Genomic DNA, 11,805 nt, shown 5'->3' on the forward strand with positions numbered 1-11,805 from the left:
TTCAAAACTGCCGTGCATCCGACCTAAAGTGTCTGATCATCCCAGTTTGGCATTTTGCAGGAATCCAAACAGGAGCTGGTGCAAAACTGCCACCATAAGATCTGTCATCTATCGAAGTTTCTAAGTTTGTGTCTAAGGTACTGATGGTGCAGCCCTTCCTTTTACTGGTGTGAAAGTGGGAAAGGTGTACTTATGGTGAGAGATCACCCAACTTGTTGGGTGGGACAACTACTCTTATTTTTTTTATTGTCATCAGGACTTCACAATCTGGGCTGGCTCAGATAAAGAGAGACAGAGACAGAGATATAAATATATAAGAGCTTGATTGATACATTCAACTTTGGGAAACAGATATAAAATAAATAATAATAATAAGCTCACCTAATGTCACTGGCACCTCCTGAAAGATGGTGAGAGAGCATGAGATTGCTCTCTCAGTGATGACAGTCTGGAGGGTCTGCCTTTATCTCTTCTATTTAGGAGATTTGTTCCAGGAACTGGTCCTAAAGGTTGAGCAAAGGTTCTGGAAAATTCAAGTTGACGATGAGAACTCCTGATATTTGCATGGAGTTTCTTTACCTCACATTTGTTTACTGTGTTGCTCAGAGGGGTTACTGTGAGGGCTGCAGTGGGAGAGATGATACCACTTTGGCCTGCCTCAGCTGCAGAAGCTGATTAGTAATGGGTGGGAGAAGGGAGCTAGCTGCTTTCAGTGGGAAGTCCTCTCACTCTTCTTCAGTGCTAGAAATCAGTGTGGCATCTATCATAGCCAAGTGTCCCTTAACCAAGAGGGTTTTACAACTTTAGCTTCAGTTTTTATGTAAACAACGTAAGGTTTTATGATGAGAAACCTAACCCTTTGCTTTTTATGTAGAAAAGCATCAGTTAAGCTTTCTTTATTTCTTTTTTTCTTTCTTTCTTTCTTTCTATTTTTTTTTAATGTTGGAGATGTAAAGAAGTGTGGAAAAACTACTACTGTTGTTTTAGAAATGGTCCGAGAACAAAGATAATGCAGTAGCGACAAGTTTAATGACCTTTCTCATAAAATTATGGAGGGGATTTGTGAGAAGTGTGGCCATAAAAATGGTTATGTCTCCTTTTGTATTCCCAGCTGTGGATTTAAAGTATTCTATTAGATAACACAACTACTGTCTAGGCTCACTGTTTATCCCACCACAGACTTAAGAGATTTCAAAAGGATTATCAAGAATTATATCTATTAGATCAGCTAACTACAATATTATAAATATTTTCTTTATTTATTTGTAATAAGAAATTCAAAATTAGGAATAGGGAGATAGCTTAAACTGTAAGAGCACAGAATACAAATGCCACTGGTTCCGTTTCTAGGCTCACTGTATGCCAGAGCTAAGCTGTGTTCCAGGCTTTCTCCCATAGTAACTATATATTTTTCAAAAATAAATATGAAATTTAAAAGATACTCTGTAATATTATCAAAATCACTTATTTTAATGTGGTGACAGAATGAATTTAAGTCCTCAAGCTTGAGTCACACCCCTACCCAATTTCCATCCTTTATTTTTACAGGTAAGGAGAGAGAGAGACACCCCCAAATCACCAATCCATCACCCGTGATTTTTGTTTTTTGTTTGTTTATTTGTTTGTTTTGTGCAGTCCATAGTGCCCCCAGTGGTGTCAGGGATCAAACCCAGGGCCATATACATGGTAAGGTGAGTGCCCAACCTAGTGAACCATCTCTCCACCCTCAAAATCATCCCTGGTAGAAGCCCAATTCAAGCAGTGGTTCTGTATAATCAAATATCTGACAAGACACATGACATTTGTGGCACCCAGGGGCCCTGAGGTAAGCCATGGACTTTGGGTGATGACGATGTGTCAGTGGAGTTTGGTCATGGTCATATCACCATGTCACTAGCGGAGCACGCCAATAATGGGAAGGAGATGAGGGGCAGGGAACACTCAGCTTGCCCCTCCATTTAGCTGTGAACCTCAAATGGTTCTGCACCACAAAGTCTATTCAGAATATCCCCTAGAAATTGGCTAATTCCTGTGGAGAGCAGTCTGGAGAACTTTCACAAGAATGGACCTGCCCTATGATTTTATGATTCTTCTACTGGGAATACATCCTAAGGAATCAAGCACACCTATATTCATAGCAATACAATGTGTCATAGCCCAAACCTGGAAACAACCCAGGTGTCCAACAACAGATGAGAGGCTGAGAAAGTTGTGGTCTATAAATGCAACGGAATACTACTCAGCTATTAAAAAATGATCGATCCACCCTGTTCACCTCACCTTAGACGGAACTTGAAAAAAGCTCATGTGAAGTGAGATTATCCAGAAAGAGAAGGATGAATATGAGTTGATCTTACTCAAGGACAGAAGTTGAGAAATAAGAACAGAAGGGAAAACACAAAGCAGAACTTGGACTGGAGTTGATATATTTCACCAAAGTAAAAGACTCTGGGGATGGGGCTAGCTCTCAGATCCTGGTGCATGAAGGTGGAAGAGGGTCTAGGATGGGGGTGAGAGTGTTTTGCAGAAAACTGAGAAATTTTATCCATGTATCAGTAATTGTAACCCATTAATCTTCCCCCTTACAAAAAGAAAAAGAAAAAACCTTCCCCAATTGTGCGTGTGTTAACATTCTGGTCTAATTGCATTCTGAACTCCTATTTTGTTCTTTCCTGGCATGTTGGAAGTCTTCCTGAAATGCATTAGGCTTGTGCTGGAGATGTCTGCCGCCCCCACACTAGGGCTGCCCCCTCACAGGGCGTTCTTTCCCAGAGGGACCCACAGACATGCCTAAAATGGAGACTGGCCTGCCTGCAAGCCACCCCCAGGGCAAACCCTGCAAATTGCTTTCTGGACTCAGTCTTTGGCACAAGTCCTACACTACTCTCTGCCTTCTTATAAAAGCTGAGGTGGGTTGCGAAAGACAGCCAGCACTGACCTTTCCTGACAGTTGAACCTCTGGTGAGTCCAGACCAGACGCAGGACAGTGTGACCATGACCACTTTGCTTAGTCTTGTCTTCAGGTCTTCACAGGAGCAATCACAGAGCTTTGGAGAACACTCCTTGTCGTGAACATGTTAGGGCAGAGAGTGACTGTCTGTTATCTCTGAGCAACAGGAAAATGACATATATGCCAAGGGAGTTGAAAGCCAGCTGGGGAAGTTATCAGACATTAAAAAAAAAAGGGGGGAATTTTTTTCCAAATTTCCAATTTTTTGTCCATTTTTTCCAAATTGGGCAGAGCATATAGGGAGGGCCCAGGAATAGGACTTGATCAGGACAGAACTGCGAGTGGGTTTCCCTAGCTCCCCACCCCCCAATCATACACACTAACATTTATCCTCTTTCCCCAAGGAGCACTGAGGGCCCAGAAACTTCTAGATTCACACACCTCAGCGCATAGGTCAGCAAAAGTCCAAGGGAAAGCTACAAAATTCCGTCTCTGCAGTCCTTCCCATACTCATTCACTCATTCTCAAATGTTTTCAGTGTGCTGGGACACATGAAAATCTGCAAAGACTCTCTGTTCCCTCAGTCTGTGACCTGTCTGGATGTCTCTAAAGCAAGAGACACACCTCCCTGTGGTCCACTGCATACCTGCAGAGTTAGTCCCAGACCCTCAATGGGACCAGGTCCCCTGCTCAGTCACGGTGCAATGCCACTGCCCACCCAATTCTGCCCCCCTCCCCACTGCCTTCATTGACCTAGGTGGGCAGAGACCACCCTTAGTTAAGGGCAGAGGTCACCTAGCCCTCTGTTGGCTGCATCGTGACCTATTTTGGCCAGAAAGTGCTGAAGGGTTTGTGGTGTTTTCAACAAGATGGTGGACAGGTTGTCACACAAAGTCTGACACAGGCCACCACGGAGGGGTCTCGGGAGACCTCCTAAGGAGGATGCTGGGGTGATTACACCCCCTCCTCCAAAGCCAAATGGGAATCCTTGTGTTTTCCTGTGAATTCCCCTGACCTAGAGCCCTCTGGGAAAAGCATCTTGCTTTCTCTTTCAAAAGTCAAGGAAGACTGTCTCCCTGGAAAAATACAACCTGGAAAGCTAAAATCTCCTTTCTCAATGAAAGGGGAAGCATTTTTGTTTGTTGTTGCTGTTGTTATTGTTTATTTGTTTTGATTTCAAATGAAAGAGATGGGGTGAGTACAGAGAGGTAGGAAGAGGCCCTCTTTCCAACTCAATTTAGAAAGTGAGCAGGGCTTTCCAAAAGGTAGGACTCTTAAAAGCTGATTAATTTTTTTTTTTTTTTAGATCTTAAAAGCCACACAGTCTCTTTAAGAGCCATGAAAGCCTGATGTGAGTTGTTAAATTTTATGTTGTGTGTAATGTTGTAATTGATGTCAAACCTTTTGCGTTTTCTTACCACTGACATTGGCCAGTCTGCTCCACACAGGGTCTCCATTACCAGAGAGGGGCTGAAGTAACCTCACCAGGAAATAAGGGCAGAGTGGCATTTTATGGTGTGGAATAAAGAAGCTCAAATGCAAAATAATTAAGTCTGAGCCAAATATAGCCTTCCTCTCCCCCATCAGTTTATTTTGGTGGATAATTGGCTGTATTAGGTATTTCACGGAGCTGCTTATAAAACTTTATTGCCCTTGTAAAGCTCATGCTGTGAACTGTGATGCTTCTGTGTGTTTGGGGATTATAATGGTTCCCTCTGCTGAACAGTCCAGCTCACCTAGATCCTGAAATCAAACTAGGCTTCCAGGACACGTGCAGGTGAACGCCTGGTGCCCCGGTGTGTGCGAGGCTCTCAGGTCTGAGCTCAGGAGGGAGAAATGCATGTCCAAGGTGAAGGATGGGGCACATAGCTTCAGGAACCTCAAAATACAGGAAAAAAAAAAACAGAACCACAGACACCTGTCGGTACGGGCCCTGCCAACTCCCTGTTATGATAAGGATTTTTGTGAGTGAGTGATTAAGTAATAAGTCAGCACAGAGGATTGCTCACAGCTCTGGGAGCTCGTGACAAATAGTGGGGGGGGGCTCTTCTCTGACAGGTGGTCTTTCCACCCTCTGCCCCATCCTCTGTAGAAAGGAGGCCTTTCTGTATGCTGCCAAGGGCTGCTTTGCTGTGCATCCTATACCAGAAGAACACTATGGAGCTGGCTTCTCCTTAGGATCCTTCTCAGGGAGAAACAATATGCAGCTACATACGGTTTCAGTTAGGTACTTCACACTGCACCCCACCCCAGCATTGCCGTTCTTTTGCTTCTAGCAGCAAGGCACCTGCACTTCATCTCTGATGGCTTCCACAAGCAGATCTCACCATAAAAGAAAAAAAAAAAAAAAACAGAAAAAAAAAATACCTCCCCAAGGTGAGCCATTGTGGTCTCAAGCCGAGACCTGTGCTTTGCCTTTCCTCATCCCACGCGTGTAACACTCGCTGGGAGTCGGGCGGTAGCACAGCGTGTCAAGTGCACGTGGTGCAAAGTGCAAGGACAGGAGTAAGGATCCTGGTTCAAGCCCACGGCTTCCCACCCGCAGGGGGGTCTCTTCACAGGTGGTGAAGACAGCAGTATTAGCTGTGCTTCTCTCTTTCTCTCCTCCTCTCTGTCTTCCCCTCCTCTCTCCATTTCTGTCTGTCCTATCCAACAACAACAACAGTAATAACTACAACAATAAAACAACAAGGGCAACAAAAGGAAATAAATAAATATTTTTGAAAAAACACTGTGTAATGCCCTGGACACTCCTCAGGCCTCAGAGATCGCAGGCCCAGTAGAGTGAAGTCACACACGATCTCTTTGTTCCATGCAGGCTCCTGGGTCTGGACTTCATGCAAAGTGCTCTTCTTGTGACTGAGGATGGGATGTTAGGGCCAAGCAGAGGTCTCAGCCACTCACAGTGAAAGGCAGTAATTCCCTGTTGCTTCTGTTCTCCCTGGTCTAAGCTTACAGGTGATTTAATATCTCAAAGAAAAAGTCATTATTAAAGATGTATTAACAACTTGAGCACACTGTTAAAATTCAGTCAGATTACCAATTTGAAGTCTTAAGTGCTTAGATTGAAGGAACTATGGTCAGAACTATGGTCTATGAACCAAAAAGTCAAATATACATTAAAAAAAAAAAAGACCTACTAGTTTTTTCCAAAATGGAGACCCCAAATTTCATCTGCAATATTCTTGCCTTTATGTTCCTGACTATTTAACAATTTGTTTTATTTTATATCTTCATGTTTCTTTCAGCCATCAGGTTTCAGATGCTACCATGACACCATCATGACTTCCCTGGGCAGACGACCCCACCAATATGTCCTGGATCCTTGCCTCCCCAGAGCCCTGCCCCACTAGGGAAAGAGAGAGAGACAGGCTGGAAGTATATACTGACCTGCCAATGCCCATGTTCAGTGGAGAAGCAATTACAGAAGCCAAACCTTCCACTTTCTGCAACCCAATAATGACCCTGGGTCCATACTCCCAGAGGGATAAAGAACAGGAAGGCTTTCAAGAGAGGGGATGGGATACAGAGTTCTGGTGGTGGGAATTGTGTGGAATTGTGCCCCTCTTATCCTATGATATTGTCAATATTTCCATTTTATAAATACATTTTTTTAAAGAAGAAAAGCAGAAATTCCCATCCTGAATCCATACCCCCCCCCCCCCCCACACACACACACACACTCCATTCCAAGAGCCAAGCAAAACTGCCATATTCACTTCAGCTGTGTTCTCCATGCACTGTTAGGGCTTTGTCTGGCACTGGGAAAAGAAGAGAAAGGAAAAAAGCTGCTGGGTTGGTAGTGTGTGTGTGTGTGTGTGTGGGGGGGGTAACCTAATAATTAAATAACTATAGCATCATATACAAGAGGTTTTATAAGAGAAGGGGGTCACCCAGTGATGGGTGTGTCCTGAATACCATGGGAGAAAGGGGCCGGGAGCAGGCTGGGGGAGTGTGGGGGGAGAAGTTAATGAAGGTTTCCAAGGAGCTCACATTAGGAGGAGTTTTTGAGATGAGTGGTTATGTATCAGTAGCGGGTGTGCTGTGTGGAATAAAAGGTGTTCTTGGTGGAAGCAGGACTGCACAGGAGAGAGTGGAGTGCCCTGTAAAATCTGTGCTTCCTCAGGCCTTGAAGGAGACAGTCACAGTTCACCTGGATAAATGTGTGTATGGGGGTGGGGGGGTTCCACAGAGAGAAATAAATTCTGGAACCCTGGTGTGCAGTTCTCCTGAGCACAGTCCGGCCCCTGTGTAGTCAGTGGTCTTTATGAAGCTGTCCCCACCTACAGGTGTCTCTCTGTCTCTCTCCCTCTCTATCTCTCACTTCCCTCTCAATTTCTCTCTGCCCTATTCAATAAACTTGGGGCGGGGAAATGGCTGACAGAAGCAGTGGATTTATAGTGCCGGCACCGAGCTCCAGCGATAACCCTAGAGGCAAAAAAAAAAAAAAAAAAAAATCAAAAACAAAAACAAAAAAGTGGTTCTTAGAAAATGGAGCTACCATTCATGAAAGTCAGAGCCCAGACCCAGAACCTGAAGATCTAGAACAGGTTCCTGGGAGGCGGCATGGCCTAAGAAGGGAAGAGGACGAGGAGAGGGCACACCTGGTAGAGTGCACATGTTACCATGAGCAAAGAACAGGATTCAAGCCTGAGACCCACACCTGTAGGAGGGAACTTCATAAGTGATGAAACAGTACTGCGGGATCTCTCTCTCTCTCTCCCTCTCCCTCTCTCTCTCTCTCTCCAGTCCCGTAAACCTAAGAATAAAAAGTATAAAAAATTTTGAAATAAAAAATCAATCTCTCTCTCTCTCTGTCCAATCCCATAAACCTAAGAATAAAACGTTTATAAAATTTTGAAATAAAAAAAAAAGAGGCTCACAGAGTGAGAGAGAAAGCTCAGGAAGTTCTGGAATCTGGTGCAAAGTCAAAGGACTGCTCCCACCTTCCCAGACAGCCAGGGGCAGGAAGGGCCTGACCTCTTGCCAGAAATCCCTCCAGAACAGAGCGTGTTGGGCTGAGAGTAGATGGGGCATCCTTTTTCCTCCTGGTGGAGGCTGCAGAGGAAGAGACAGCCTTGGAAGGAAGGTGCTAAACTGCCCTTTCAGGTCTTCCACCACACCAGGGTCTGAGGGTCTGGATCAGAAACCCTTCTATGCTCCCTCCTGAGAATATCACCATGGGACAGTGGGATCAGGCCCTTTGATACAGGGCCTGCTGGCAGAGAGAAGCCAGAAAGAACCCTTATTATTAAAGACAAATTTCTCTGTGTCAACACTCCGTCCATTTTCTTTACTAGGGTCTGAGCTCCACCCATTAACTGCCTCAGTGCCCCCCGCATCCCACCCAAACACAAGTATGACACCAAACATGCCTCTGTCATCATCACCAAATGTCCTCTCAGGGACAAAATAGCCCCTCGATGTGAGCCACCGCCCCCTTCAGACAAGAATAAATAGAAATAGGGTATTGGGACACATGGTAAAGGATACATATCACAGTGCCCAAGGATCTGGATTCAGGGGGCCAGGCTGTGGAACACCCAGTTAAGTGCACGTTTTACCAAGATCAAGGACCAGGGTTTGAATCCTTGCTCCCCATTGAAGGGAGTCCACTTCATGAGCAGTGAAGCAGGTCTGCAGATGTCTCTCTGTCTCTCCCTCCCCTGTCAAGTTCTCTCTGTCCTATCTAATAATAACAACAAACAAAAAAATCTAGGGGGAAAATGGCTGTCAGGAGCCATAGATTCATAGTGATAGCACTAAGGCCTAGCAATAACCCTGAACTCTAGTGGCAATTAAAATAATCAAAGGACCTGGGTTCAAGTCCCAGTCCCCCCTTATAGTAAGAAAATTCATGTTTGGTAAAGCAGTGCTACAGGTGTTTCTGTCTCTCTCCCTGTTCTCCTCTCCATTTCTCTCTGCCTCTATCAAAAAGAAAAACAAAATGAGAGGGAAATAGAAAAGGAAATGGCCATTGGGAGAAGTGGATTTGTTGTGCAGGCACTGAGCCCCAACAATAAACCTAGTGGGAAAGAAAGAGAAAGGGGAAGGAAAGAAGGAAGGAAGGAAGGAAGGAAGGGAGGAAGGAAGGAAGGGAGAAAAGATAGGGAGGAAGGAAATAGGGCAAGAGAAGGAGAATGAATAGAAATGGTATCACACGACCAAAGGCAACTTGATGGCCTCCAGCCTCCCCTGACCATAATAGAGGGACTCACACTAGCTAGTGTTCACACCAGTAATCACCAAGGCCAAGGGGAGGGCCACACAGACCTAATCCATTAACAAGGTCACTGATAAGACTAGGGACTAGCACCCAGAGTTCACAGGCTCATGGTCATGGTCCTCTCCATCAGAACCCCCAGGAGGCAGGTACAAATGCCACCACCCCATTCTGGAGGGGAGGAATGAATGGAGACCTACAGCAAACAGTTCACAGGAGATCAGATCAGTTGCCGGCTCTGGAGCAAAACAGAAGGCAAGACAGCTCACCTTGAGCCCAAGCCAGGGTCATGATCTCTCTGCTGTGGGCTTCCGGAAGGGGCTGCAGACAGTGGCAAGAGATTGTCACCGGAGCTTCCCCGCCGGCCACTGTGAGAGCCTGCTGGGATGAGGACCGCTCGCCCCTCCACCCCGCAGCAGGGGAGCAAAGCCCTGCTCTCTGACCACCTCCAGCCCCAGTGAGAACTGTCAGGAAGTGGGTCTCCTGATGGCGCAGTTTCATCTGAGAACCTAGCCTCCTGGGTGTGTAGGCAGAAAGCAGATTTCTTCTTCCTCCTCCTCTTCCTCCTTCTCCCCCTCCACTTTGTCTTCCTCCTCTTTCTCCTCCTCCTTCTCCTTTTCTTCCTCCTCCTCTTCCTCCTTCTACTTCTCCTTCTGTTCCTCATCTTCGTCATCTTCTTCCTCTTCCTTCTCCTCTTTCTCTTCCTCTTTCTCCTCCTCCTCCTCTTCTCCTCCTCCTCCTCTTTCTCCTCCTCCTTTTTCTCCTCTTCTCCCTCCTCTTCCTCCTTCTACTACTCCTCCTCTTCCTCATCTTCTTCTTCCTCCTCCTCTTCCTCTTCATCCTCCTCTTTCTCCTCCTCCTCTTCCTCCTCTTTGTCCTCTTCCTCCTTTTCCTCCTCCTCTTCCTTCTCCTCCTCCTCCTTCTCTGTCTTTCATTCCTTCTCTTTCTCCTTACTTACTCCTTTTCTTTCCTCTTTTCTTTCTTCCTCTCTTTCATTCTTCCTTCCCTCTCTTCTTTATTCCTCCTTTCATCTCATCCTTCCCTCCTTTATTTCCTCTTCCATTCTTTTTCTTTTTTCCTTCCTTCCTTCCCTCCTTTCTTTCTCTCTTTATTTCTTCCTTTCTCCCCTCCCTCCTTTCTTTCCTTTTCTCTTTCTTTCTTTCTTTCATCTTTTTCTTTTTAACTTGAATAGTCCGCTTCACTTTTTTTTTTTTTTTTTTTTTTTTTTAGACAGAGAAGCAGATCAAGAGAGACAGTGAAAGACCACAGCACCAAAACTTCCTTCAATGTGGTGGGTGCTGAGATCGAACCTGGGCCGTGCACATAGCAACACGGTGCACTACCTAGAGGAGAGCAGCCTTCTAGGACTCTTTCTCAGTGTGTCTGGGTGTGAAAGCTTGGATACTAGCCCTGTGCCTACCCATCATTCTTGTGCTGTCTGCAGGAGACACACACACAAAGCAAATACTAAACTTGTGGCTCTCTCTTCCTCTCCCTTTCTCTCTCTCTCTATCTTTCTCTCTCTCTCTATCTTTCTCTCTCTCTCTCTCTCTCTCTTCCTTAAAAAAAAAAAAAAGTCTCACCCCAGCCCTGGGAGCCAGGAAGACTTCCATCACATGCAGATTTGAAGAAGAATCGGTGTCTTCCCTTCCCCTCCTATAAGGGATCTGAAGCCTTATTATAAAAAAAAGGTGGTGTCATTTCCAAAGCAAGTCGCCAGTGTCCCTTTAAAGAAACCCCCGGAGCCCAAGATGAAGGCGAGGAAGACAAGATACTGCACTGATTAATTATTAGGAACACATTGCATGCGGTTTGACAGCTATGCCGGAGAGCTCTGCTTCGTAGTGATTAAACCTCAATAAATGTGGTTCTAATAATGAGCTGGTATTGAATTATCAGACAATGGCAGCCTTAGTAAATCTTAATTAGTTTTGTCTTTTGAGACCCTCATTTAAATTCTGAAGAAGAGAGAAATGCCTTTCAGAGCCCAGCCACCTCCCTCCTGGGGTGGGGGCTGAGGGTGTGCGGCCCCCAGTCCCTCCCTCCCCCCTCCCCTAAAGGCCTCAGGGACCTCACCAGTCTGGGGGAGGAACCAGGGCTGGAAAACAGGCAGCCCACCCCCACTCCCCCTGCTTTTTCTGGAAATTTTTGAGTTCCAAGGGGCAGAGCCAAGCCTTCCAACACCTCAGAGGACAGAAAGCCTCCTTCCTTGGGCCAAACATCTAGGAAACAATTATTTCTGAAATGTAGAGTTCTGAAAGCAAAGAAGAAAGAAAGAAAGAAAGAAAGAAAGAAAGAAAGAAAGAAAGAAAGAAAGAGAGGGAGGGAAGAAAGAGGAGGAGGAGAGGAGGGGGGAGGAGAAAGGGTAGAAGGTAGGACAGGGTACAAGAATGGGCAGATAGATGAGTCAGCAGGTCCCATGGGGGATTTTTAAGGATAAACAAACCAGCCAGGGTCCACAATCTGGCTTCAAAAGGCCCCCAATTACTGGTTTTATTGCTGCAAGCTACACAGTGATGGTATCTCAGAACAAGGAGGTGACAGCCAGATAACAGATCTTCCCTGAGGGTGGCTGGCCCAGACCTGGTGTCTCCCTTCTCCAAACAGAGAAGGGAGGGGGCACAATTAGCCT

This window comes from Erinaceus europaeus, chromosome 3 (genome assembly GCF_950295315.1).
Source record: "Erinaceus europaeus chromosome 3, mEriEur2.1, whole genome shotgun sequence".
Lineage (NCBI taxonomy): Eukaryota > Metazoa > Chordata > Mammalia > Eulipotyphla > Erinaceidae > Erinaceus > Erinaceus europaeus.